Source organism: Ambystoma mexicanum, chromosome 10 (assembly GCF_040938575.1).
Source record: "Ambystoma mexicanum isolate Mex_15411 chromosome 10, UKY_AmexF1_1, whole genome shotgun sequence".
Classification (NCBI taxonomy): Eukaryota; Metazoa; Chordata; class Amphibia; order Caudata; family Ambystomatidae; genus Ambystoma; species Ambystoma mexicanum.
The window spans coordinates 522,067,356-522,087,304 of NC_090932.1; the positions used below are offsets into that span (position 1 = coordinate 522,067,356).

A 19,949-nucleotide genomic window follows, 5' to 3' on the forward strand; every position below is an offset into this window, starting at 1 on the left:
AAATAAATGTATCCCTTTTAATAGCGGAAATGTTGGACAACAACATGAGGGCTGGCGCTACCTATTTACATAAAATTAACATACGGGTAGTGTGTTCATGGGTAATAAATCTACCTTCACATGTAATGCAGTTCAGAGAATATTGAGTCCATAAAGAGTCTTGAAAGAAAGCCATGGTTGTGTTGGTTGTTCTCTCCAACTCCCTGCAACAGAAACAGGATGGATGGAGTAAAGTTATCCTACCAGACATAGGAGTCCTGAATGGGCCCACAAGTCTTATATATCTCGCCTGATCGAGCCTGATCGGGTGATGAGCGTGGTATCATGTTGCAAGTGGCTTTATGGCTTAGCTTACTAACTGTAAATGCATAAGAGTAATACTCTTAGCATTTCTCAACTTTAGGGCTACACCACAATGAATGCGCCCGATCTCGGAAGCTAAGCAGTTTCGGGCCTAGTTAGTACCTGGATGGGAGACCGCCTGGGAATACCAGGTGCTGTAGGCTTTTTTGTGCTCCATGTTCAGGCAGTGAGCCATTTCTCAATTGGCTTTCAAAACTGCATGGTCTAGCCAACTAGATGCTTAAAGGTACAAATCTCAGAAGCCCCAGAGCCTACGGCCACACCACACTGAATGCGCCTGATCTCGTCTGATCTCAGAAGCTAAGCAGTGTCGGGCCTCGTTAGTACCTGGATGGGAGACCGCCTGGGAATACCAGGAGCTGTAGGCTTTTTTGTGCTCCATGTTCAGGCAGTGAGCCATTTCTCAATTGGCTTTCAAAACTGCATGGTCTAGCCAACTAGATGCTTAAAGGTACAAATCTCAGAAGGCCCAGAGCCTACGGCCACACCACAGTACCTGGATGGGAGACGGCCTGGGAATACCAGGTGCTGTAGGCTTTTTTGTGCTCCATGTTCAGGCAGTGAGCCATTTCTCAATTGGCTTTCAAAACTGCATGGTCTAGCCAACTAGATGCTTAAAGGTACAAATCTCAGAAGGCCCAGAGCCTACGGCCACACCACACTGAATGCGCCTGATCTCGTCTGATCTCAGAAGCTGAGCAGTGTCGTGCCTAGTTAGTACCTGGATGGGAGACCGCCTGGGAATACCGGGTGCTGTAGGCTTTTTTGTGCTCCATGTTCAGGCAGTGAGCCATTTCTCAATTGGCTTTCAAAACTGCATGGTCTAGCCAACTAGATGCTTAAAGGTACAAATCTCAGAAGGCCCAGAGCCTACGGCCACACCACACTGAATGCGCCTGATCTCGTCTGATCTCAGAAGCTAAGCAGTGTCGGGCCTCGTTAGTACCTGGATGGGAGACCGCCTGGGAATACCAGGAGCTGTAGGCTTTTTTGTGCTCCATGTTCAGGCAGTGAGCCATTTCTCAATTGGCTTTCAAAACTGCATGGTCTAGCCAACTAGATGCTTAAAGGTACAAATCTCAGAAGGCCCAGAGCCTACGGCCACACCACAGTACCTGGATGGGAGACGGCCTGGGAATACCAGGTGCTGTAGGCTTTTTTGTGCTCCATGTTCAGGCAGTGAGCCATTTCTCAATTGGCTTTCAAAACTGCATGGTCTAGCCAACTAGATGCTTAAAGGTACAAATCTCAGAAGGCCCAGAGCCTACGGCCACACCACACTGAATGCGCCTGATCTCGTCTGATCTCAGAAGCTGAGCAGTGTCGTGCCTAGTTAGTACCTGGATGGGAGACCGCCTGGGAATACCGGGTGCTGTAGGCTTTTTTGTGCTCCATGTTCAGGCAGTGAGCCATTTCTCAATTGGCTTTCAAAACTGCATGGTCTAGCCAACTAGATGCTTAAAGGTACAAATCTCAGAAGGCCCAGAGCCTACGGCCACACCACACTGAATGCGCCTGATCTTGTCTGATCTCAGAAGCTAAGCAGTGTCGGGCCTAGTTAGTACCTGGATGGGAGACCGCCTGGGAATACCAGGTGCTGTAGGCTTTTTTGTGCTCCATGTTCAGGCAGTGAGCCATTTCTCAATTGGCTTTCAAAACTGCATGGTCTAGCCAACTAGATGCTTAAAGGTACAAATCTCAGAAGGCCCAGAGCCTACGGCCACACCACACTGAATGCACCTGATCTCGTCTGATCTCAGAAGCTAAGCAGTGTCGGGCCTAGTTAGTACCTGGATGGGAGACCGCCTGGGAATACCAGGTTCTGTAGGCTTTTTTGTGCTCTATGATTAGTAATTGTGCCGCTTCTCAATTTCTTTTTAAATTTGCTTATGATTCCAAAATAAATGTATCCCTTTTAATAGCGGAAATGTTGGACAACAACATGAGGGCTGGCGCTACCTATTTACATAAAATTAACATACGGGTAGTGTGTTCATGGGTAATAAATCTACCTTCACATGTAATGCAGTTCAGAGAATATTGAGTCCATAAAGAGTCTTGAAAGAAAGCCATGGTTGTGTTGGTTGTTCTCTCCAACTCCCTGCAACAGAAACAGGATGGATGGAGTAAAGTTATCCTACCAGACATAGGAGTCCTGAATGGGCCCACAAGTCTTATATATCTCGCCTGATCGAGCCTGATCGGGTGATGAGCGTGGTATCATGTTGCAAGTGGCTTTATGGCTTAGCTTACTAACTGTAAATGCATAAGAGTAATACTCTTAGCATTTCTCAATTTTAGGGCTACACCACAATGAATGCGCCCGATCTCGGAAGCTAAGCAGTTTCGGGCCTAGTTAGTACCTGGATGGGAGACCGCCTGGGAATACCAGGTGCTGTAGGCTTTTTTGTGCTCCATGTTCAGGCAGTGAGCCATTTCTCAATTGGCTTTCAAAACTGCATGGTCTAGCCAACTAGATGCTTAAAGGTACAAATCTCAGAAGGCCCAGAGCCTACGGCCACACCACACTGAATGCGCCTGATCTCGTCTGATCTCAGAAGCTAAGCAGTGTCGGGCCTGGATGGGAGACCGCCTCGGAATACCAGGTGCTGTAGGCTTTTTTGTGCTCCATGTTCAGGCAGTGAGCCATTTCTCAATTGGCTTTCAAAACTGCATGGTCTAGCCAACTAGATGCTTAAAGGTACAAATCCCAGAAGGCCCAGAGCCTACGGCCACACCACACTGAATGCGCCTGATCTCGTCTGATCTCAGAAGCTAAGCAGTGTCGGGCCTAGTTAGTACCTGGATGGGAGACCGCCTGGGAATACCAGGTGCTGTAGGCTTTTTTGTGCTCCATGTTCAGGCAGTGAGCCATTTCTCAATTGGCTTTCAAAACTGCATGGTCTAGCCAACTAGATGCTTAAAGGTACAAATCTCAGAAGGCCCAGAGCCTACGGCCACACCACACTGAATGCGCCTGATCTCGTCTGATCTCAGAAGCTAAGCAGTGTCGGGCCTAGTTAGTACCTGGATGGGAGACCGCCTGGGAATACCAGGTGCTGTAGGCTTTTTTGTGCTCCATGTTCAGGCAGTGAGCCATTTCTCAATTGGCTTTCAAAACTGCATGGTCTAGCCAACTAGATGCTTAAAGGTACAAATCTCAGAAGGCCCAGAGCCTACGGCCACACCACACTGAATGCACCTGATCTCGTCTGATCTCAGAAGCTAAGCAGTGTCGGGCCTAGTTAGTACCTGGATGGGAGACCGCCTGGGAATACCAGGTTCTGTAGGCTTTTTTGTGCTCTATGATTAGTAATTGTGCCGCTTCTCAATTTCTTTTTAAATTTGCTTATGATTCCAAAATAAATGTATCCCTTTTAATAGCGGAAATGTTGGACAACAACATGAGGGCTGGCGCTACCTATTTACATAAAATTAACATACGGGTAGTGTGTTCATGGGTAATAAATCTACCTTCACATGTAATGCAGTTCAGAGAATATTGAGTCCATAAAGAGTCTTGAAAGAAAGCCATGGTTGTGTTGGTTGTTCTCTCCAACTCCCTGCAACAGAAACAGGATGGATGGAGTAAAGTTATCCTACCAGACATAGGAGTCCTGAATGGGCCCACAAGTCTTATATATCTCGCCTGATCGAGCCTGATCCAGCGCTGATCGGGTGATGAGCGTGGTATCATGTTGCAAGTGGCTTTATGGCTTAGCTTACTAACTGTAAATGCATAAGAGTAATACTCTTAGCATTTCTCAATTTTAGGGCTACACCACAATGAATGCGCCCGATCTCGGAAGCTAAGCAGTTTCGGGCCTAGTTAGTACCTGGATGGGAGACCGCCTGGGAATACCAGGTGCTGTAGGCTTTTTTGTGCTCCATGTTCAGGCAGTGAGCCATTTCTCAATTGGCTTTCAAAACTGCATGGTCTAGCCAACTAGATGCTTAAAGGTACAAATCTCAGAAGGCCCAGAGCCTACGGCCACACCACACTGAATGCGCCTGATCTCGTCTGATCTCAGAGGCTAAGCAGTGTCGGGCCTAGTTAGTACCTGGATGGGAGACCGCCTGGGAATACCAGGTGCTGTAGGCTTTTTCGTGCTCCATGTTCAGGCAGTGAGCCATTTCTCAATTGGCTTTCAAAACTGCATGGTCTAGCCAACTAGATGCTTAAAGGTACAAATCTCAGAAGGCCCAGAGCCTACGGCCACACCACACTGAATGCGTCTGATCTCAGAAGCTAAGCAGTGTCGGGCCTAGTTAGTACCTGGATGGGAGACGGCCTGGGAATACCAGGTGCTGTAGGCTTTTTTGTGCTCCATGTTCAGGCAGTGAGCCATTTCTCAATTGGCTTTCAAAACTGCATGGTCTAGCCAACTAGATGCTTAAAGGTACAAATCTCAGAAGGCCCAGAGCCTACGGCCACACCACACTGAATGCGTCTGATCTCAGAAGCTAAGCAGTGTCGGGCCTAGTTAGTACCTGGATGGGAGACGGCCTGGGAATACCAGGTGCTGTAGGCTTTTTTGTGCTCCATGTTCAGGCAGTGAGCCATTTCTCAATTGGCTTTCAAAACTGCATGGTCTAGCCAACTAGATGCTTAAAGGTACAAATTTCAGAAAGCCCAGAGCCTACGGCCACACCACACTGAATGCACCTGATCTCAGAAGCAAAGCAGTGTCGGGCCTAGTTAGTACCTGGATGGGAGACCGCCTGGGAATACCAGGTGCTGTAGGCTTTTTTGTGCTCCATGTTCAGGCAGTGAGCCATTTCTCAATTGGCTTTCAAAACTGCATGGTCTAGCCAACTAGATGCTTAAAGGTACAAATCTCAAAAGGCCCAGAGCCTACGGCCACACCACACTGAATGCGTCTGATCTCAGAAGCTAAACAGTGTCGGGCCTAGTTAGTACCTGGATGGGAGACCGCCTGGGAATACCAGGTGCTGTAGGCTTTTTTGTGCTCCATGTTCAGGCAGTGAGCCATTTCTCAATTGGCTTTCAAAACTGCATGGTCTAGCCAACTAGATGCTTAAAGGTACAAATCTCAGAAGGCCCAGAGCCTACGGCCACACCACACTGAATGTGCCTGATCTCGTCTGATCTCAGAAGCTAAGCAGTGTCGGGCCTAGTTAATACCTGGATGGGAGACCGCCTGGGACTACCAGGTTCTGTAGGCTTTTTTGTGTTCTATGATTAGTAATTGTGCCACTTCTCAATTTCTTTTTAAATTTGCTTATGATTCCAAAATAAATGTATCCCTTTTAATAGCGGAAATGTTGGACAACAACATGAGGGCTGGCGCTACCTATTTACATAAAATTAACATACGGGTAGTGTGTTCATGGGTAATAAATCTACCTTCACATGTAATGCAGTTCAGAGAATATTGAGTCCATAAAGAGTCTTGAAAGAAAGCCATGGTTGTGTTGGTTGTTCTCTCCAACTCCCTGCAACAGAAACAGGATGGATGGAGTAAAGTTATCCTACCAGACATAGGAGTCCTGAATGGGCCCACAAGTCTTATATATCTCGCCTGATCGAGCCTGATCGGGTGATGAGCGTGGTATCATGTTGCAAGTGGCTTTATGGCTTAGCTTACTAACTGTAAATGCATACGAGTAATACTCTTAGCATTTCTCAATTTTAGGGCTACACCACAATGAATGCGCCCGATCTCGGAAGCTAAGCAGTTTCGGGCCTAGTTAGTACCTGGATGGGAGACCGCCTGGGAATACCAGGTGCTGTAGGCTTTTTTGTGCTCCATGTTCAGGCAGTGAGCCATTTCTCAATTGGCTTTCAAAACTGCATGGTCTAGCCAACTAGATGCTTAAAGGTACAAATCTCAGAAGGCCCAGAGCCTACGGCCACACCACACTGAATGCGTCTGATCTCAGAAGCTAAGCAGTGTCGGGCCTGGATGGGAGACCGCCTCGGAATACCAGGTGCTGTAGGCTTTTTTGTGCTCCATGTTCAGGCTGTGAGCCATTTCTCAATTGGCTTTCAAAACTGCATGGTCTAGCCAACTAGATGCTTAAAGGTACAAATCTCAGAAGGCCCAGAGCCTATGGCCACACCACACTGAATGCGCCTGATCTCGTCTGATCTCAGAAGCTAAGCAGTGTCGGGCCTAGTTAGTACCTGGATGGGAGACCGCCTGGGAATACCAGGTGCTGTAGGCTTTTTTGTGCTCCATGTTCAGGCAGTGAGCCATTTCTCAATTGGCTTTCAAAACTGCATGGTCTAGCCAACTAGATGCTTAAAGGTACAAATCTCAGAAGGCCCAGAGCCTACGGCCACACCACACTGAATGCGCCTGATCTCGTCTGATCTCAGAAGCTAAGCAGTGTCGGGCCTAGTTAGTACCTGGATGGGAGACCGCCTGGGAATACCAGGTGCTGTAGGCTTTTTTGTGCTCCATGTTCAGGCAGTGAGCCATTTCTCAATTGGCTTTCAAAACTGCATGGTCTAGCCAACTAGATGCTTAAAGGTACAAATCTCAGAAGGCCCAGAGCCTACGGCCACACCACACTGAATGCGTCTGATCTCAGAAGCTAAGCAGTGTCGGGCCTAGTTAGTACCTGGATGGGAGACCGCCTGGGAATACCAGGTTCTGTAGGCTTTTTTGTGCTCTATGATTAGTAATTGTGCCGCTTCTCAATTTCTTTTTAAATTTGCTTATGATTCCAAAATAAATGTATCCCTTTTAATAGCGGAAATGTTGGACAACAACATGAGGGCTGGCGCTACCTATTTACATAAAATTAACATACGGGTAGTGTGTTCATGGGTAATAAATCTACCTTCACATGTAATGCAGTTCAGAGAATATTGAGTCCATAAAGAGTCTTGAAAGAAAGCCATGGTTGTGTTGGTTGTTCTCTCCAACTCCCTGCAACAGAAACAGGATGGATGGAGTAAAGTTATCCAACCAGACATAGGAGTCCTGAATGGGCCCACAAGTCTTATATATCTCGCCTGATCGAGCCTGATCCAGCGCTGATCGGGTGATGAGCGTGGTATCATGTTGCAAGTGGCTTTATGGCTTAGCTTACTAACTGTAAATGCATAAGAGTAATACTCTTAACATTTCTCAATTTTAGGGCTACACCACAATGAATGCGCCCGATCTCGGAAGCTAAGCAGTTTCGGGCCTAGTTAGTACCTGGATGGGAGACCGCCTGGGAATACCAGGTGCTGTAGGCTTTTTTGTGCTCCATGTTCAGGCAGTGAGCCATTTCTCAATTGGCTTTCAAAACTGCATGGTCTAGCCAACTAGATGCTTAAAGGTACAAATCACAGAAGGCCCAGAGCCTACGGCCACACCACACTGAATGCGCCTGATCTCATCTGATCTCAGAGGCTAAGCAGTGTCGGGCCTAGTTAGTACCTGGATGGGAGACCGCCTAGGAATACCAGGTGCTGTAGGCTTTTTTGTGCTCCATGTTCAGGCAGTGAGCCATTTCTCAATTGGCTTTCAAAACTGCATGGTCTAGCCAACTAGATGCTTAAAGGTACAAATTTCAGAAGGCACACTGAATGCACCTGATCTCGTCTGATCTCAGAAGCAAAGCAGTGTCGGGCCTAGTTAGTACCTGGATGGGAGACCGCCTGGGAATACCAGGTGCTGTAGGCTTTTTTGTGCTCCATGTTCAGGCAGTGAGCCATTTCTCAATTGGCTTTCAAAACTGCATGGTCTAGCCAACTAGATGCTTAAAGGTACAAATCTCAGAAGGCCCAGAGCCTACGGCCACACCACACTGAATGTGCCTGATCTCGTCTGATCTCAGAGGCTAAGCAGTGTCGGGCCTAGTTAGTACCTGGATGGGAGACCGCCTGGGAATACCAGGTGCTGTAGGCTTTTTTGTGCTCCATGTTCAGGCAGTGAGCCATTTCTCAATCGGCTTTCAAAACTGCATGGTCTAGCCAACTAGATGCTTAAAGGTACAAATTTCAGAAGGCCCAGAGCCTACGGCCACACCACACTGAATGCACCTGATCTCGTCTGATCTCAGAAGCAAAGCAGTGTCGGGCCTAGTTAGTACCTGGATGGGAGACCGCCTGGGAATACCAGGTGCTGTAGGCTTTTTTGTGCTCCATGTTCAGGCAGTGAGCCATTTCTCAATTGGCTTTCAAAACTGCATGGTCTAGCCAACTAGATGCTTAAAGGTACAAATCTCAGACGGCCCAGAGCCTACGGCCACACCACACTGAATGCGTCTGATCTCAGAAGCTAAGCAGTGTCGGGCCTAGTTAGTACCTGGATGGGAGACGGCCTAGGAATACCAGGTGCTGTAGGCTTTTTTGTGCTCCATGTTCAGGCAGTGAGCCATTTCTCAATTGGCTTTCAAAACTGCATGGTCTAGCCAACTAGATGCTTAAAGGTACAAATCTCAGAAGGCCCAGAGCCTACAGCCACACCACACTGAATGCGCCTGATCTCGTCTGATTTCAGAAGCTAAGCAGTGTCGGGCCTAGTTAGTACCTGCATGGGAGACCGCCTGGGACTACCAGGTTCTGTAGGCTTTTTTGTGCTCTATGATTAGTAATTGTGCCACTTCTCAATTTCTTTTTAAATTTGCTTATGATTCCAAAATAAATGTATCCCTTTTAATAGCGGAAATGTTGGACAACAACATGAGGGCTGGCGCTACCTATTTACATAAAATTAACATACGGGTAGTGTGTTCATGGGTAATAAATCTACCTTCACATGTAATGCAGTTCAGAGAATATTGAGTTCATAAAGAGTCTTGAAAGAAAGCCATGGTTGTGTTGGTTGTTCTCTCCAACTCCCTGCAACAGAAACAGGATGGATGGAGTAAAGCTATCCTACCAGACATAGGAGTCCTGAATGGGCCCACAAGTCTTATATATCTCGCCTGATCGAGCCTGATCGGGTGATGAGCGTGGTATCATGTTGCAAGTGGCTTTATGGCTTAGCTTACTAACTGTAAATGCATAAGAGTAATGCTCTTAGCATTTCTCAATTTTAGGGCTACACCACAATGAATGCGCCCGATCTCGGAAGCTAAGCAGTTTCGGGCCTAGTTAGTACCTGGATGGGAGACCGCCTGGGAATACCAGGTGCTGTAGGCTTTTTTGTGCTCCATGTTCAGGCAGTGAGCCATTTCTTAATTGGCTTTCAAAACTGCATGGTCTAGCCAACTAGATGCTTAAAGGTACAAATCTCAGAAGACCCAGAGCCTATGGCCACACCTCACTGAATGAGTGCTCCATGTTCAGGCAGTGAGCCATTTCTCAATTGGCTTTCAAAACTGCATGGTCTAGCCAACCAGAGCCTACGGCCACACCACACTGAATGCGTCTGATCTCAGAAGCTAAGCAGTGTCGGGCCTAGTTAGTACCTGGATGGGAGACGGCCTGGGAATACCAGGTGCTGTAGGCTTTTTTGTGCTCCATGTTCAGGCAGTGAGCCATTTCTCAATTGGCTTTCAAAACTGCATGGTCTAGCCAACTAGATGCTTAAAGGTACAAATCTCAGAAGGCTCAGAGCCTACGGCCACACCACACTGAATGCGCCTGATCTCGTCTGATCTCAGAAGCTAAGCAGTGTCGGGCCTAGTTAGTACCTGGATGGGAGACCGCCTGGGACTACCAGGTTCTGTAGGCTTTTTTGTGTTCTATGATTAGTAATTGTGCCACTTCTCAATTTCTTTTTAAATTTGCTTATGATTCCAAAATAAATGTATCCCTTTTAATAGCGGAAATGTTGGACAACAACATGAGGGCTGGCGCTACCTATTTACATAAAATTAACATACGGGTAGTGTGTTCATGGGTAATAAATCTACCTTCACATGTAATGCAGTTCAGAGAATATTGAGTCCATAAAGAGTCTTGAAAGAAAGCCATGGTTGTGTTGGTTGTTCTCTCCAACTCCCTGCAACAGAAACAGGATGGATGGAGTAAAGTTATCCAACCAGACATAGGAGTCCTGAATGGGCCCAAAAGTCTTATATATCTCGCCTGATCGAGCCTGATCCAGCGCTGATCGGGTGATGAGCGTGGTATCATGTTGCAAGTGGCTTTATGGCTTAGCTTACTAACTGTAAATGCATAAGAGTAATACTCTTAGCATTTCTCAATTTTAGGGCTACACCACAATGAATGCGCCCGATCTCGGAAGCTAAGCAGTTTCGGGCCTAGTTAGTACCTGGATGGGAGACCGCCTGGGAATACCAGGTGCTGTAGGCTTTTTTGTGCTCCATGTTCAGGCAGTGAGCCATTTCTCAATTGGCTTTCAAAACTGCATGGTCTAGCCAACTAGATGCTTAAAGGTACAAATCTCAGAAGGCCCAGAGCCTACGGCCACACCACACTGAATGTGCCTGATCTCAGAGGCTAAGCAGTGTCGGGCCTAGTTAGTACCTGGATGGGAGACCGCCTGGGAATACCAGGTGCTGTAGGCTTTTTTGTGCTCCATGTTCAGGCAGTGAGCCATTTCTCAATCGGCTTTCAAAACTGCATGGTCTAGCCAACTAGATGCTTAAAGGTACAAATTTCAGAAGGCCCAGAGCCTACGGCCACACCACACTGAATGCACCTGATCTCGTCTGATCTCAGAAGCAAAGCAGTGTCGGGCCTAGTTAGTACCTGGATGGGAGACCGCCTGGGAATACCAGGTGCTGTAGGCTTTTTTGTGCTCCATGTTCAGGCAGTGAGCCATTTCTCAATTGGCTTTCAAAACTGCATGGTCTAGCCAACTAGATGCTTAAAGGTACAAATCTCAGACGGCCCAGAGCCTACGGCCACACCACACTGAATGCGTCTGATCTCAGAAGCTAAGCAGTGTCAGGCCTAGTTAGTACCTGGATGGGAGACCGCCTGGGAATACCAGGTGCTGTAGGCTTTTTTGTGCTCCATGTTCAGGCAGTGAGCCATTTCTCAATTGGCTTTCAAAACTGCATGGTCTAGCCAACTAGATGCTTAAAGGTACAAATCTCAGAAGGCCTAGAGCCTACAGCCACACCACACTGAATGCGCCTGATCTCGTCTGATTTCAGAAGCTAAGCAGTGTCGGGCCTAGTTAGTACCTGCATGGGAGACCGCCTGGGACTACCAGGTTCTGTAGGCTTTTTTGTGCTCTATGATTAGTAATTGTGCCACTTCTCAATTTCTTTTTAAATTTGCTTATGATTCCAAAATAAATGTATCCCTTTTAATAGCGGAAATGTTGGACAACAACATGAGGGCTGGCGCTACCTATTTACATAAAATTAACATACGGGTAGTGTGTTCATGGGTAATAAATCTACCTTCACATGTAATGCAGTTCAGAGAATATTGAGTCCATAAAGAGTCTTGAAAGAAAGCCATGGTTGTGTTGGTTGTTCTCTCCAACTCCCTGCAACAGAAACAGGATGGATGGAGTAAAGCTATCCTACCAGACATAGGAGTCCTGAATGGGCCCACAAGTCTTATATATCTCGCCTGATCGAGCCTGATCGGGTGATGAGCGTGGTATCATGTTGCAAGTGGCTTTATGGCTTAGCTTACTAACTGTAAATGCATAAGAGTAATGCTCTTAGCATTTCTCAATTTTAGGGCTACACCACAATGAATGCGCCCGATCTCGGAAGCTAAGCAGTTTCGGGCCTAGTTAGTACCTGGATGGGAGACCGCCTGGGAATACCAGGTGCTGTAGGCTTTTTTGTGCTCCATGTTCAGGCAGTGAGCCATTTCTTAATTGGCTTTCAAAACTGCATGGTCTAGCCAACTAGATGCTTAAAGGTACAAATCTCAGAAGACCCAGAGCCTATGGCCACACCTCACTGAATGCGCCTGATCTCGTCTGATCTCAGAAGCTAAGCAGTGTCGGGCCTAGTTAGTACCTGGATGGGAGACCGCCTGGGAATACCAGGTGCTGTAGGCTTTTTTGTGCTCCATGTTCAGGCAGTGAGCCATTTCTCAATTGGCTTTCAAAACTGCATGGTCTAGCCAACTAGATGCTTAAAGGTACAAATCTCAGAAGGCCCAGAGCCTACGGCCACACCACACTGAATGCGCCTGATCTCGTCTGATCTCAGAAGCTAAGCAGTGTCGGGCCTAGTTAGTACCTGGATGGGAGACCGCCTGGGAATACCAGGTGCTGTAGGCTTTTTTGTGCTCCATGTTCAGGCAGTGAGCCATTTCTCAATTGGCTTGCAAAACTGCATGGTCTAGCCAACTAGATGCTTAAAGGTACAAATCGCAGAAGGCCCAGAGCCTACGGCCACACCACACTGAATGCGCCTGATCTCAGAAGCTAAGCAGTGTCGGCCTAATTAGTACCTGGATGGGAGACCGCCTGGGAATACCACGTTCTGTAGGCTTTTTTGTGCTCTATGATTAGTAATTGTGCCACTTCTCAATTTCTTTTTAAATTTGCTTATGATTCCAAAATAAATGTATCCCTTTTAATAGCGGAAATGTTGGACAACAACATGAGGGCTGGCGCTACCTATTTACATAAAATTAACATACGGGTAGTGTGTTCATGGGTAATAAATCTACCTTCACATGTAATGCAGTTCAGAGAATATTGAGTCCATAAAGAGTCTTGAAAGAAAGCCATGGTTGTGTTGGTTGTTCTCTCCAACTCCCTGCAACAGAAACAGGATGGATGGAGTAAAGTTATCCAACCAGACATAGGAGTCCTGAATGAGCCCACAAGTCTTATATATCTCGCCTGATCGAGCCTGATCGAGCGCTGATCGGGTGATGAGCGTGGTATCATGTTGCAAGTGGCTTTATGGCTTAGCTTACTAACTGTAAATGCATAAGAGTAATACTCTTAGCATTTCTCAATTTTAGGGCTACACCACAATGAATGCGCCCGAACTCGGAAGCTAAGCAGTTTCGGGCCTAGTTAGTACCTGGATGGGAGACCGCCTGGGAATACCAGGTGCTGTAGGCTTTTTTTGTGCTCCATGTTCAGGCAGTGAGCCATTTCTCAATTGGCTTTCAAAACTGCATGGTCTAGCCAACTAGATGCTTAAAGGTACAAATCTCAGAAGGCCCAGAGCCTACGGCCACACCACACTGAATGCGCCTGATCTTGTCTGATCTCAGAAGCTAAGCAGTGTCGGGCCTAGTTAGTACCTGGATGGGAGACCGCCTGGGAATACCAGGTGCTGTAGGCATTTTTGTGCTCCATGTTCAGGCAGTGAGCCATTTCTCAATTGGCTTTCAAAACTGCATGGTCTAGCCAACTAGATGCTTAAAGGTACAAATCTCAGAAGGCCCAGAGCCTACGGCCACACCACACTGAATGTGCCTGATCTTGTCTGATCTCAGAAGCTAAGCAGTGTCAGGCCTAGTTAGTACCTGGATGGGAGACCGCCTGGGAATACCAGGTGCTGTAGGCTTTTTTGTGCTCCATGTTCAGGCAGTGAGCCATTTCTCAATTGGCTTTCAAAACTGCATGGTCTAGCCAACTAGATGCTTAAAGGTACAAATCTCAGAAGGCCCAGAGCCTACGGCCACACCACACTGAATGCGCCTGATCTCGTCTGATCTCAGAAGCTAAGCAGTGTCGGGCCTAGTTAGTACCTGGATGGGAGACCGCCTGGGAATAGCAGGTTCTGTAGGCTTTTTTGTGCTCTATGATTAGTAATTGTGCCACTTCTCAATTTCTTTTTAAATTTGCTTATGATTCCAAAATAAATGTATCCCTTTTAATAGCGGAAATGTTGGACAACAACATGAGGGCTGGCGCTACCTATTTACATAAAATTAACATACGGGTAGTGTGTTCATGGGTAATAAATCTACCTTCACATGTAATGCAGTTCAGAGAATATTGAGTCCATAAAGAGTCTTGAAAGAAAGCCATGGTTGTGTTGGTTGTTCTCTCCAACTCCCTGCAACAGAAACAGGATGGATGGAGTAAAGCTATCCTACCAGACATAGGAGTCCTGAATGGGCCCACAAGTCTTATATATCTCGCCTGATCGAGCCTGATCGGGTGATGAGCGTGGTATCATGTTGCAAGTGGCTTTATGGCTTAGCTTACTAACTGTAAATGCATAAGAGTAATGCTCTTAGCATTTCTCAATTTTAGGGCTACACCACAATGAATGCGCCCGATCTCGGAAGCTAAGCAGTTTCGGGCCTAGTTAGTACCTGGATGGGAGACCGCCTGGGAATACCAGGTGCTGTAGGCTTTTTTGTGCTCCATGTTCAGGCAGTGAGCCATTTCTTAATTGGCTTTCAAAACTGCATGGTCTAGCCAACTAGATGCTTAAAGGTACAAATCTCAGAAGACCCAGAGCCTATGGCCACACCTCACTGAATGAGTGCTCCATGTTCAGGCAGTGAGCCATTTCTCAATTGGCTTTCAAAACTGCATGGTCTAGCCAACCAGAGCCTACGGCCACACCACACTGAATGCGTCTGATCTCAGAAGCTAAGCAGTGTCGGGCCTAGTTAGTACCTGGATCGGAGACGGCCTGGGAATACCAGGTGCTGTAGGCTTTTTTGTGCTCCATGTTCAGGCAGTGAGCCATTTCTCAATTGGCTTTCAAAACTGCATGGTCTAGCCAACTAGATGCTTAAAGGTACAAATCTCAGAAGGCTCAGAGCCTACGGCCACACCACACTGAATGCGCCTGATCTCGTCTGATCTCAGAAGCTAAGCAGTGTCGGGCCTAGTTAGTACCTGGATGGGAGACCGCCTGGGACTACCAGGTTCTGTAGGCTTTTTTGTGTTCTATGATTAGTAATTGTGCCACTTCTCAATTTCTTTTTAAATTTGCTTATGATTCCAAAATAAATGTATCCCTTTTAATAGCGGAAATGTTGGACAACAACATGAGGGCTGGCGCTACCTATTTACATAAAATTAACATACGGGTAGTGTGTTCATGGGTAATAAATCTACCTTCACATGTAATGCAGTTCAGAGAATATTGAGTCCATAAAGAGTCTTGAAAGAAAGCCATGGTTGTGTTGGTTGTTCTCTCCAACTCCCTGCAACAGAAACAGGATGGATGGAGTAAAGTTATCCAACCAGACATAGGAGTCCTGAATGGGCCCAAAAGTCTTATATATCTCGCCTGATCGAGCCTGATCCAGCGCTGATCGGGTGATGAGCGTGGTATCATGTTGCAAGTGGCTTTATGGCTTAGCTTACTAACTGTAAATGCATAAGAGTAATACTCTTAGCATTTCTCAATTTTAGGGCTACACCACAATGAATGCGCCCGATCTCGGAAGCTAAGCAGTTTCGGGCCTAGTTAGTACCTGGATGGGAGACCGCCTGGGAATACCAGGTGCTGTAGGCTTTTTTGTGCTCCATGTTCAGGCAGTGAGCCATTTCTCAATTGGCTTTCAAAACTGCATGGTCTAGCCAACTAGATGCTTAAAGGTACAAATCTCAGAAGGCCCAGAGCCTACGGCCACACCACACTGAATGTGCCTGATCTCGTCTGATCTCAGAGGCTAAGCAGTGTCGGGCCTAGTTAGTACCTGGATGGGAGACAGCCTGGGAATACCAGGTGCTGTAGGCTTTTTTGTGCTCCATGTTCAGGCAGTGAGCCATTTCTCAATCGGCTTTCAAAACTGCATGGTCTAGCCAACTAGATGCTTAAAGGTACAAATTTCAGAAGGCCCAGAGCCTACGGCCACACCACACTGAATGCACCTGATCTCGTCTGATCTCAGAAGCAAAGCAGTGTCGGGCCTAGTTAGTACCTGGATGGGAGACCGCCTGGGAATACCAGGTGCTGTAGGCTTTTTTGTGCTCCATGTTCAGGCAGTGAGCCATTTCTCAATTGGCTTTCAAAACTGCATGGTCTAGCCAACTAGATGCTTAAAGGTACAAATCTCAGACGGCCCAGAGCCTACGGCCACACCACACTGAATGCGTCTGATCTCAGAAGCTAAGCAGTGTCGGGCCTAGTTAGTACCTGGATGGGAGACCGCCTGGGAATACCAGGTGATGTAGGCTTTTTTGTGCTCCATGTTCAGGCAGTGAGCCATTTCTCAATTGGCTTTCAAAACTGCATGGTCTAGCCAACTAGATGCTTAAAGGTACAAATCTCAGAAGGCCCAGAGCCTACAGCCACACCACACTGAATGCGCCTGATCTCGTCTGATTTCAGAAGCTAAGCAGTGTCGGGCCTAGTTAGTACCTGCATGGGAGACCGCCTGGGACTACCAGGTTCTGTAGGCTTTTTTGTGCTCTATGATTAGTAATTGTGCCACTTCTCAATTTCTTTTTAAATTTGCTTATGATTCCAAAATAAATGTATCCCTTTTAATAGCGGAAATGTTGGACAACAACATGAGGGCTGGCGCTACCTATTTACATAAAATTAACATACGGGTAGTGTGTTCATGGGTAATAAATCTACCTTCACATGTAATGCAGTTCAGAGAATATTGAGTCCATAAAGAGTCTTGAAAGAAAGCCATGGTTGTGTTGGTTGTTCTCTCCAACTCCCTGCAACAGAAACAGGATGGATGGAGTAAAGCTATCCTACCAGACATAGGAGTCCTGAATGGGCCCACAAGTCTTATATATCTCGCCTGATCGAGCCTGATCGGGTGATGAGCGTGGTATCATGTTGCAAGTGGCTTTATGGCTTAGCTTACTAACTGTAAATGCATAAGAGTAATGCTCTTAGCATTTCTCAATTTTAGGGCTACACCACAATGAATGCGCCCGATCTCGGAAGCTAAGCAGTTTCGGGCCTAGTTAGTACCTGGATGGGAGACCGCCTGGGAATACCAGGTGCTGTAGGCTTTTTTGTGCTCCATGTTCAGGCAGTGAGCCATTTCTTAATTGGCTTTCAAAACTGCATGGTCTAGCCAACTAGATGCTTAAAGGTACAAATCTCAGAAGACCCAGAGCCTATGGCCACACCTCACTGAATGCGCCTGATCTCGTCTGATCTCAGAAGCTAAGCAGTGTCGGGCCTAGTTAGTACCTGGATGGGAGACCGCCTGGGAATACCAGGTGCTGTAGGCTTTTTTGTGCTCCATGTTCAGGCAGTGAGCCATTTCTCAATTGGCTTTCAAAACTGCATGGTCTAGCCAACTAGATGCTTAAAGGTACAAATCTCAGAAGGCCCAGAGCCTACGGCCACACCACACTGAATGCGCCTGATCTCGTCTGATCTCAGAAGCTAAGCAGTGTCGGGCCTAGTTAGTACCTGGATGGGAGACCGCCTGGGAATACCAGGTGCTGTAGGCTTTTTTGTGCTCCATGTTCAGGCAGTGAGCCATTTCTCAATTGGCTTGCAAAACTGCATGGTCTAGCCAACTAGATGCTTAAAGGTACAAATCTCAGAAGGCCCAGAGCCTACGGCCACACCACACTGAATGCGCCTGATCTCAGAAGCTAAGCAGTGTCGGGCCTAATTAGTACCTGGATGGGAGACCGCCTGGGAATACCACGTTCTGTAGGCTTTTTTGTGCTCTATGATTAGTAATTGTGCCACTTCTCAATTTCTTTTTAAATTTGCTTATGATTCCAAAATAAATGTATCCCTTTTAATAGCGGAAATGTTGGACAACAACATGAGGGCTGGCGCTACCTATTTACATAAAATTAACATACGGGTAGTGTGTTCATGGGTAATAAATCTACCTTCACATGTAATGCAGTTCAGAGAATATTGAGTCCATAAAGAGTCTTGAAAGAAAGCCATGGTTGTGTTGGTTGTTCTCTCCAACTCCCTGCAACAGAAACAGGATGGATGGAGTAAAGTTATCCAACCAGACATAGGAGTCCTGAATGAGCCCACAAGTCTTATATATCTCGCCTGATCGAGCCTGATCGAGCGCTGATCGGGTGATGAGCGTGGTATCATGTTGCAAGTGGCTTTATGGCTTAGCTTACTAACTGTAAATGCATAAGAGTAATACTCTTAGCATTTCTCAATTTTAGGGCTACACCACAATGAATGCGCCCGATCTCGGAAGCTAAGCAGTTTCGGGCCTAGTTAGTACCTGGATGGGAGACCGCCTGGGAATACCAGGTGCTGTAGGCTTTTTTTGTGCTCCATGTTCAGGCAGTGAGCCATTTCTCAATTGGCTTTCAAAACTGCATGGTCTAGCCAACTAGATGCTTAAAGGTACAAATCTCAGAAGGCCCAGAGTCTACGGCCACACCACACTGAATGCGCCTGATCTTGTCTGATCTCAGAAGCTAAGCAGTGTCGGGCCTAGTTAGTACCTGGATGGGAGACCGCCTGGGAATACCAGGTGCTGTAGGCATTTTTGTGCTCCATGTTCAGGCAGTGAGCCATTTCTCAATTGGCTTTCAAAACTGCATGGTCTAGCCAACTAGATGCTTAAAGGTACAAATCTCAGAAGGCCCAGAGCCTACGGCCACACCACACTGAATGTGCCTGATCTTGTCTGATCTCAGAAGCTAAGCAGTGTCAGGCCTAGTTAGTACCTGGATGGGAGACCGCCTGGGAATACCAGGTGCTGTAGGCTTTTTTGTGCTCCATGTTCAGGCAGTGAGCCATTTCTCAATTGGCTTTCAAAACTGCATGGTCTAGCCAACTAGATGCTTAAAGGTACAAATCTCAGAAGGCCCAGAGCCTACGGCCACACCACACTGAATGCGCCTGATCTCGTCTGATCTCAGAAGCTAAGCAGTGTCGGGCCTAGTTAGTACCTGGATGGGAGACCGCCTGGGAATAGCAGGTTCTGTAGGCTTTTTTGTGCTCTATGATTAGTAATTGTGCCACTTCTCAATTTCTTTTTAAATTTGCTTATGATTCCAAAATAAATGTATCCCTTTTAATAGCGGAAATGTTGGACAACAACATGAGGGCTGGCGCTACCTATTTACATAAAATTAACATACGGGTAGTGTGTTCATGGGTAATAAATCTACCTTCACATGTAATGCAGTTCAGAGAATATTGAGTCCATAAAGAGGCTTGAAAGAAAGCCATGGTTGTGTTGGTTGTTCTCTCCAACTCCCTGCAACAGAAACAGGATGGATGGAGTAAAGTTATCCAACCAGACATAGGAGTCCTGAATGGGCCCACAAGTCTTATATATCTCGCCTGATCGAGCCTGATCCAGCGCTGATCGGGGGATGAGCGTGGTATCATGTTGCAAGTGGCTTTATGGCTTAGCTTACTAACTGTAAATGCATAAGAGTAATACTCTTAGCATTTCTCAATTTTAGGGCTACACCACAATGAATGCGCCAGATCTCGGAAGCTAAGCAGTTTCGGGCCTAGTTAGTACCTGGATGGGAGACCGCCTGGGAATACCAGGTGCTGTAGGCTTTTTTGTGCTCCATGTTCAGGCAGTGAGCCATTTCTCAATTGGCTTTCAAAACTGCATGGTCTAGCCAACTAGATGCTTAAAGGTACAAATCTCAGAAGGCCCAGAGCCTACGGCCACACCACACTGAATGCGCCTGATCTCGTCTGATCTCAGAAGCTAAGCAGTGTCGGGCCTAGTTAGTACCTGGATGGGAGACCGCCTGGGAATACCAGGTGCTGTAGGCTTTTTTGTGCTCCATGTTCAGGCAGTGAGCCATTTCTCAATTGGCTTTCAAAACTGCATGGTCTAGCCAACTAGATGCTTAAAGGTACAAATTTCA

The 19,949-nt window shown here is 46.9% G+C and overlaps 30 non-coding genes and 32 pseudogenes across 30 annotated transcripts; all 62 read left to right on the plus strand.

Annotated features, from left to right (window-relative positions):
• The first annotated feature begins 612 nt into the window (after positions 1-612).
• Positions 613-731, plus strand: LOC138494037 (5S ribosomal RNA). The gene has a single exon (XR_011277004.1). It is a non-coding gene; the product is annotated as a 5S ribosomal RNA (ribosomal RNA).
• Positions 732-1,006: 275 nt separating this feature from the next.
• LOC138494606 (5S ribosomal RNA) lies at positions 1,007-1,125 on the plus strand. The gene has a single exon (XR_011277521.1). It is a non-coding gene; the product is annotated as a 5S ribosomal RNA (ribosomal RNA).
• Positions 1,126-1,231: 106 nt separating this feature from the next.
• Positions 1,232-1,350, plus strand: LOC138494038 (5S ribosomal RNA). The gene has a single exon (XR_011277005.1). It is a non-coding gene; the product is annotated as a 5S ribosomal RNA (ribosomal RNA).
• A 275-nt stretch (positions 1,351-1,625) lies between these two features.
• LOC138494608 (5S ribosomal RNA) lies at positions 1,626-1,744 on the plus strand. Its single transcript, XR_011277522.1, has one exon. It is a non-coding gene; the product is annotated as a 5S ribosomal RNA (ribosomal RNA).
• A 106-nt stretch (positions 1,745-1,850) lies between these two features.
• Positions 1,851-1,969, plus strand: LOC138493724 (5S ribosomal RNA). The gene has a single exon (XR_011276721.1). It is a non-coding gene; the product is annotated as a 5S ribosomal RNA (ribosomal RNA).
• Positions 1,970-2,075: 106 nt separating this feature from the next.
• On the plus strand, positions 2,076-2,194 carry LOC138493564 (5S ribosomal RNA). The gene has a single exon (XR_011276575.1). It is a non-coding gene; the product is annotated as a 5S ribosomal RNA (ribosomal RNA).
• A 464-nt stretch (positions 2,195-2,658) lies between these two features.
• LOC138496049 (5S ribosomal RNA) lies at positions 2,659-2,767 on the plus strand (annotated as a pseudogene).
• Positions 2,768-2,873: 106 nt separating this feature from the next.
• Positions 2,874-2,981, plus strand: LOC138495594 (5S ribosomal RNA; annotated as a pseudogene).
• A 106-nt stretch (positions 2,982-3,087) lies between these two features.
• Positions 3,088-3,206, plus strand: LOC138496204 (5S ribosomal RNA). Its single transcript, XR_011277744.1, has one exon. It is a non-coding gene; the product is annotated as a 5S ribosomal RNA (ribosomal RNA).
• A 106-nt stretch (positions 3,207-3,312) lies between these two features.
• On the plus strand, positions 3,313-3,431 carry LOC138496214 (5S ribosomal RNA). Its single transcript, XR_011277753.1, has one exon. It is a non-coding gene; the product is annotated as a 5S ribosomal RNA (ribosomal RNA).
• A 106-nt stretch (positions 3,432-3,537) lies between these two features.
• LOC138493565 (5S ribosomal RNA) lies at positions 3,538-3,656 on the plus strand. The gene has a single exon (XR_011276576.1). It is a non-coding gene; the product is annotated as a 5S ribosomal RNA (ribosomal RNA).
• A 475-nt stretch (positions 3,657-4,131) lies between these two features.
• Positions 4,132-4,240, plus strand: LOC138496050 (5S ribosomal RNA; annotated as a pseudogene).
• Positions 4,241-4,346: 106 nt separating this feature from the next.
• On the plus strand, positions 4,347-4,465 carry LOC138493655 (5S ribosomal RNA). The gene has a single exon (XR_011276658.1). It is a non-coding gene; the product is annotated as a 5S ribosomal RNA (ribosomal RNA).
• Positions 4,466-4,571: 106 nt separating this feature from the next.
• On the plus strand, positions 4,572-4,680 carry LOC138495371 (5S ribosomal RNA; annotated as a pseudogene).
• Positions 4,681-4,786: 106 nt separating this feature from the next.
• Positions 4,787-4,895, plus strand: LOC138495372 (5S ribosomal RNA; annotated as a pseudogene).
• A 106-nt stretch (positions 4,896-5,001) lies between these two features.
• LOC138494848 (5S ribosomal RNA) lies at positions 5,002-5,110 on the plus strand (annotated as a pseudogene).
• A 106-nt stretch (positions 5,111-5,216) lies between these two features.
• On the plus strand, positions 5,217-5,325 carry LOC138495145 (5S ribosomal RNA; annotated as a pseudogene).
• Positions 5,326-5,431: 106 nt separating this feature from the next.
• Positions 5,432-5,550, plus strand: LOC138494856 (5S ribosomal RNA; annotated as a pseudogene).
• Positions 5,551-6,014: 464 nt separating this feature from the next.
• LOC138496051 (5S ribosomal RNA) lies at positions 6,015-6,123 on the plus strand (annotated as a pseudogene).
• Positions 6,124-6,433: 310 nt separating this feature from the next.
• On the plus strand, positions 6,434-6,552 carry LOC138497079 (5S ribosomal RNA). Its single transcript, XR_011278502.1, has one exon. It is a non-coding gene; the product is annotated as a 5S ribosomal RNA (ribosomal RNA).
• A 106-nt stretch (positions 6,553-6,658) lies between these two features.
• On the plus strand, positions 6,659-6,777 carry LOC138496226 (5S ribosomal RNA). Its single transcript, XR_011277764.1, has one exon. It is a non-coding gene; the product is annotated as a 5S ribosomal RNA (ribosomal RNA).
• Positions 6,778-6,883: 106 nt separating this feature from the next.
• Positions 6,884-6,992, plus strand: LOC138495294 (5S ribosomal RNA; annotated as a pseudogene).
• A 475-nt stretch (positions 6,993-7,467) lies between these two features.
• On the plus strand, positions 7,468-7,576 carry LOC138496053 (5S ribosomal RNA; annotated as a pseudogene).
• A 106-nt stretch (positions 7,577-7,682) lies between these two features.
• LOC138493937 (5S ribosomal RNA) lies at positions 7,683-7,801 on the plus strand. The gene has a single exon (XR_011276913.1). It is a non-coding gene; the product is annotated as a 5S ribosomal RNA (ribosomal RNA).
• Positions 7,802-7,889: 88 nt separating this feature from the next.
• Positions 7,890-8,006, plus strand: LOC138495562 (5S ribosomal RNA; annotated as a pseudogene).
• A 106-nt stretch (positions 8,007-8,112) lies between these two features.
• LOC138494042 (5S ribosomal RNA) lies at positions 8,113-8,231 on the plus strand. Its single transcript, XR_011277009.1, has one exon. It is a non-coding gene; the product is annotated as a 5S ribosomal RNA (ribosomal RNA).
• Positions 8,232-8,337: 106 nt separating this feature from the next.
• On the plus strand, positions 8,338-8,456 carry LOC138497013 (5S ribosomal RNA). Its single transcript, XR_011278443.1, has one exon. It is a non-coding gene; the product is annotated as a 5S ribosomal RNA (ribosomal RNA).
• A 106-nt stretch (positions 8,457-8,562) lies between these two features.
• LOC138495485 (5S ribosomal RNA) lies at positions 8,563-8,671 on the plus strand (annotated as a pseudogene).
• A 106-nt stretch (positions 8,672-8,777) lies between these two features.
• LOC138494894 (5S ribosomal RNA) lies at positions 8,778-8,896 on the plus strand (annotated as a pseudogene).
• A 464-nt stretch (positions 8,897-9,360) lies between these two features.
• On the plus strand, positions 9,361-9,469 carry LOC138496054 (5S ribosomal RNA; annotated as a pseudogene).
• A 201-nt stretch (positions 9,470-9,670) lies between these two features.
• Positions 9,671-9,779, plus strand: LOC138495373 (5S ribosomal RNA; annotated as a pseudogene).
• Positions 9,780-9,885: 106 nt separating this feature from the next.
• On the plus strand, positions 9,886-10,004 carry LOC138494516 (5S ribosomal RNA). The gene has a single exon (XR_011277439.1). It is a non-coding gene; the product is annotated as a 5S ribosomal RNA (ribosomal RNA).
• A 475-nt stretch (positions 10,005-10,479) lies between these two features.
• On the plus strand, positions 10,480-10,588 carry LOC138496055 (5S ribosomal RNA; annotated as a pseudogene).
• A 106-nt stretch (positions 10,589-10,694) lies between these two features.
• Positions 10,695-10,803, plus strand: LOC138495175 (5S ribosomal RNA; annotated as a pseudogene).
• A 106-nt stretch (positions 10,804-10,909) lies between these two features.
• Positions 10,910-11,028, plus strand: LOC138497014 (5S ribosomal RNA). The gene has a single exon (XR_011278444.1). It is a non-coding gene; the product is annotated as a 5S ribosomal RNA (ribosomal RNA).
• Positions 11,029-11,134: 106 nt separating this feature from the next.
• LOC138495262 (5S ribosomal RNA) lies at positions 11,135-11,243 on the plus strand (annotated as a pseudogene).
• A 106-nt stretch (positions 11,244-11,349) lies between these two features.
• On the plus strand, positions 11,350-11,468 carry LOC138494895 (5S ribosomal RNA; annotated as a pseudogene).
• A 464-nt stretch (positions 11,469-11,932) lies between these two features.
• Positions 11,933-12,041, plus strand: LOC138496057 (5S ribosomal RNA; annotated as a pseudogene).
• A 106-nt stretch (positions 12,042-12,147) lies between these two features.
• On the plus strand, positions 12,148-12,266 carry LOC138493515 (5S ribosomal RNA). Its single transcript, XR_011276531.1, has one exon. It is a non-coding gene; the product is annotated as a 5S ribosomal RNA (ribosomal RNA).
• A 106-nt stretch (positions 12,267-12,372) lies between these two features.
• LOC138496238 (5S ribosomal RNA) lies at positions 12,373-12,491 on the plus strand. Its single transcript, XR_011277775.1, has one exon. It is a non-coding gene; the product is annotated as a 5S ribosomal RNA (ribosomal RNA).
• Positions 12,492-12,597: 106 nt separating this feature from the next.
• LOC138496100 (5S ribosomal RNA) lies at positions 12,598-12,705 on the plus strand (annotated as a pseudogene).
• A 475-nt stretch (positions 12,706-13,180) lies between these two features.
• Positions 13,181-13,289, plus strand: LOC138495601 (5S ribosomal RNA; annotated as a pseudogene).
• A 107-nt stretch (positions 13,290-13,396) lies between these two features.
• Positions 13,397-13,515, plus strand: LOC138493827 (5S ribosomal RNA). The gene has a single exon (XR_011276814.1). It is a non-coding gene; the product is annotated as a 5S ribosomal RNA (ribosomal RNA).
• Positions 13,516-13,621: 106 nt separating this feature from the next.
• Positions 13,622-13,740, plus strand: LOC138494534 (5S ribosomal RNA). Its single transcript, XR_011277455.1, has one exon. It is a non-coding gene; the product is annotated as a 5S ribosomal RNA (ribosomal RNA).
• Positions 13,741-13,846: 106 nt separating this feature from the next.
• On the plus strand, positions 13,847-13,965 carry LOC138494307 (5S ribosomal RNA). The gene has a single exon (XR_011277249.1). It is a non-coding gene; the product is annotated as a 5S ribosomal RNA (ribosomal RNA).
• A 464-nt stretch (positions 13,966-14,429) lies between these two features.
• LOC138496058 (5S ribosomal RNA) lies at positions 14,430-14,538 on the plus strand (annotated as a pseudogene).
• A 201-nt stretch (positions 14,539-14,739) lies between these two features.
• On the plus strand, positions 14,740-14,848 carry LOC138495154 (5S ribosomal RNA; annotated as a pseudogene).
• Positions 14,849-14,954: 106 nt separating this feature from the next.
• Positions 14,955-15,073, plus strand: LOC138494517 (5S ribosomal RNA). The gene has a single exon (XR_011277440.1). It is a non-coding gene; the product is annotated as a 5S ribosomal RNA (ribosomal RNA).
• Positions 15,074-15,548: 475 nt separating this feature from the next.
• LOC138496059 (5S ribosomal RNA) lies at positions 15,549-15,657 on the plus strand (annotated as a pseudogene).
• A 106-nt stretch (positions 15,658-15,763) lies between these two features.
• On the plus strand, positions 15,764-15,882 carry LOC138494647 (5S ribosomal RNA; annotated as a pseudogene).
• Positions 15,883-15,988: 106 nt separating this feature from the next.
• Positions 15,989-16,107, plus strand: LOC138497015 (5S ribosomal RNA). The gene has a single exon (XR_011278445.1). It is a non-coding gene; the product is annotated as a 5S ribosomal RNA (ribosomal RNA).
• A 106-nt stretch (positions 16,108-16,213) lies between these two features.
• On the plus strand, positions 16,214-16,322 carry LOC138495267 (5S ribosomal RNA; annotated as a pseudogene).
• Positions 16,323-16,428: 106 nt separating this feature from the next.
• On the plus strand, positions 16,429-16,547 carry LOC138494896 (5S ribosomal RNA; annotated as a pseudogene).
• A 464-nt stretch (positions 16,548-17,011) lies between these two features.
• Positions 17,012-17,120, plus strand: LOC138496060 (5S ribosomal RNA; annotated as a pseudogene).
• A 106-nt stretch (positions 17,121-17,226) lies between these two features.
• On the plus strand, positions 17,227-17,345 carry LOC138493517 (5S ribosomal RNA). Its single transcript, XR_011276532.1, has one exon. It is a non-coding gene; the product is annotated as a 5S ribosomal RNA (ribosomal RNA).
• Positions 17,346-17,451: 106 nt separating this feature from the next.
• Positions 17,452-17,570, plus strand: LOC138496251 (5S ribosomal RNA). The gene has a single exon (XR_011277780.1). It is a non-coding gene; the product is annotated as a 5S ribosomal RNA (ribosomal RNA).
• A 106-nt stretch (positions 17,571-17,676) lies between these two features.
• LOC138495478 (5S ribosomal RNA) lies at positions 17,677-17,785 on the plus strand (annotated as a pseudogene).
• Positions 17,786-18,260: 475 nt separating this feature from the next.
• On the plus strand, positions 18,261-18,369 carry LOC138496061 (5S ribosomal RNA; annotated as a pseudogene).
• A 107-nt stretch (positions 18,370-18,476) lies between these two features.
• Positions 18,477-18,595, plus strand: LOC138494088 (5S ribosomal RNA). Its single transcript, XR_011277051.1, has one exon. It is a non-coding gene; the product is annotated as a 5S ribosomal RNA (ribosomal RNA).
• A 106-nt stretch (positions 18,596-18,701) lies between these two features.
• Positions 18,702-18,820, plus strand: LOC138494536 (5S ribosomal RNA). The gene has a single exon (XR_011277457.1). It is a non-coding gene; the product is annotated as a 5S ribosomal RNA (ribosomal RNA).
• Positions 18,821-18,926: 106 nt separating this feature from the next.
• On the plus strand, positions 18,927-19,045 carry LOC138494308 (5S ribosomal RNA). The gene has a single exon (XR_011277250.1). It is a non-coding gene; the product is annotated as a 5S ribosomal RNA (ribosomal RNA).
• Positions 19,046-19,735: 690 nt separating this feature from the next.
• Positions 19,736-19,854, plus strand: LOC138496264 (5S ribosomal RNA). The gene has a single exon (XR_011277792.1). It is a non-coding gene; the product is annotated as a 5S ribosomal RNA (ribosomal RNA).
• Positions 19,855-19,949: the final 95 nt, after the last annotated feature.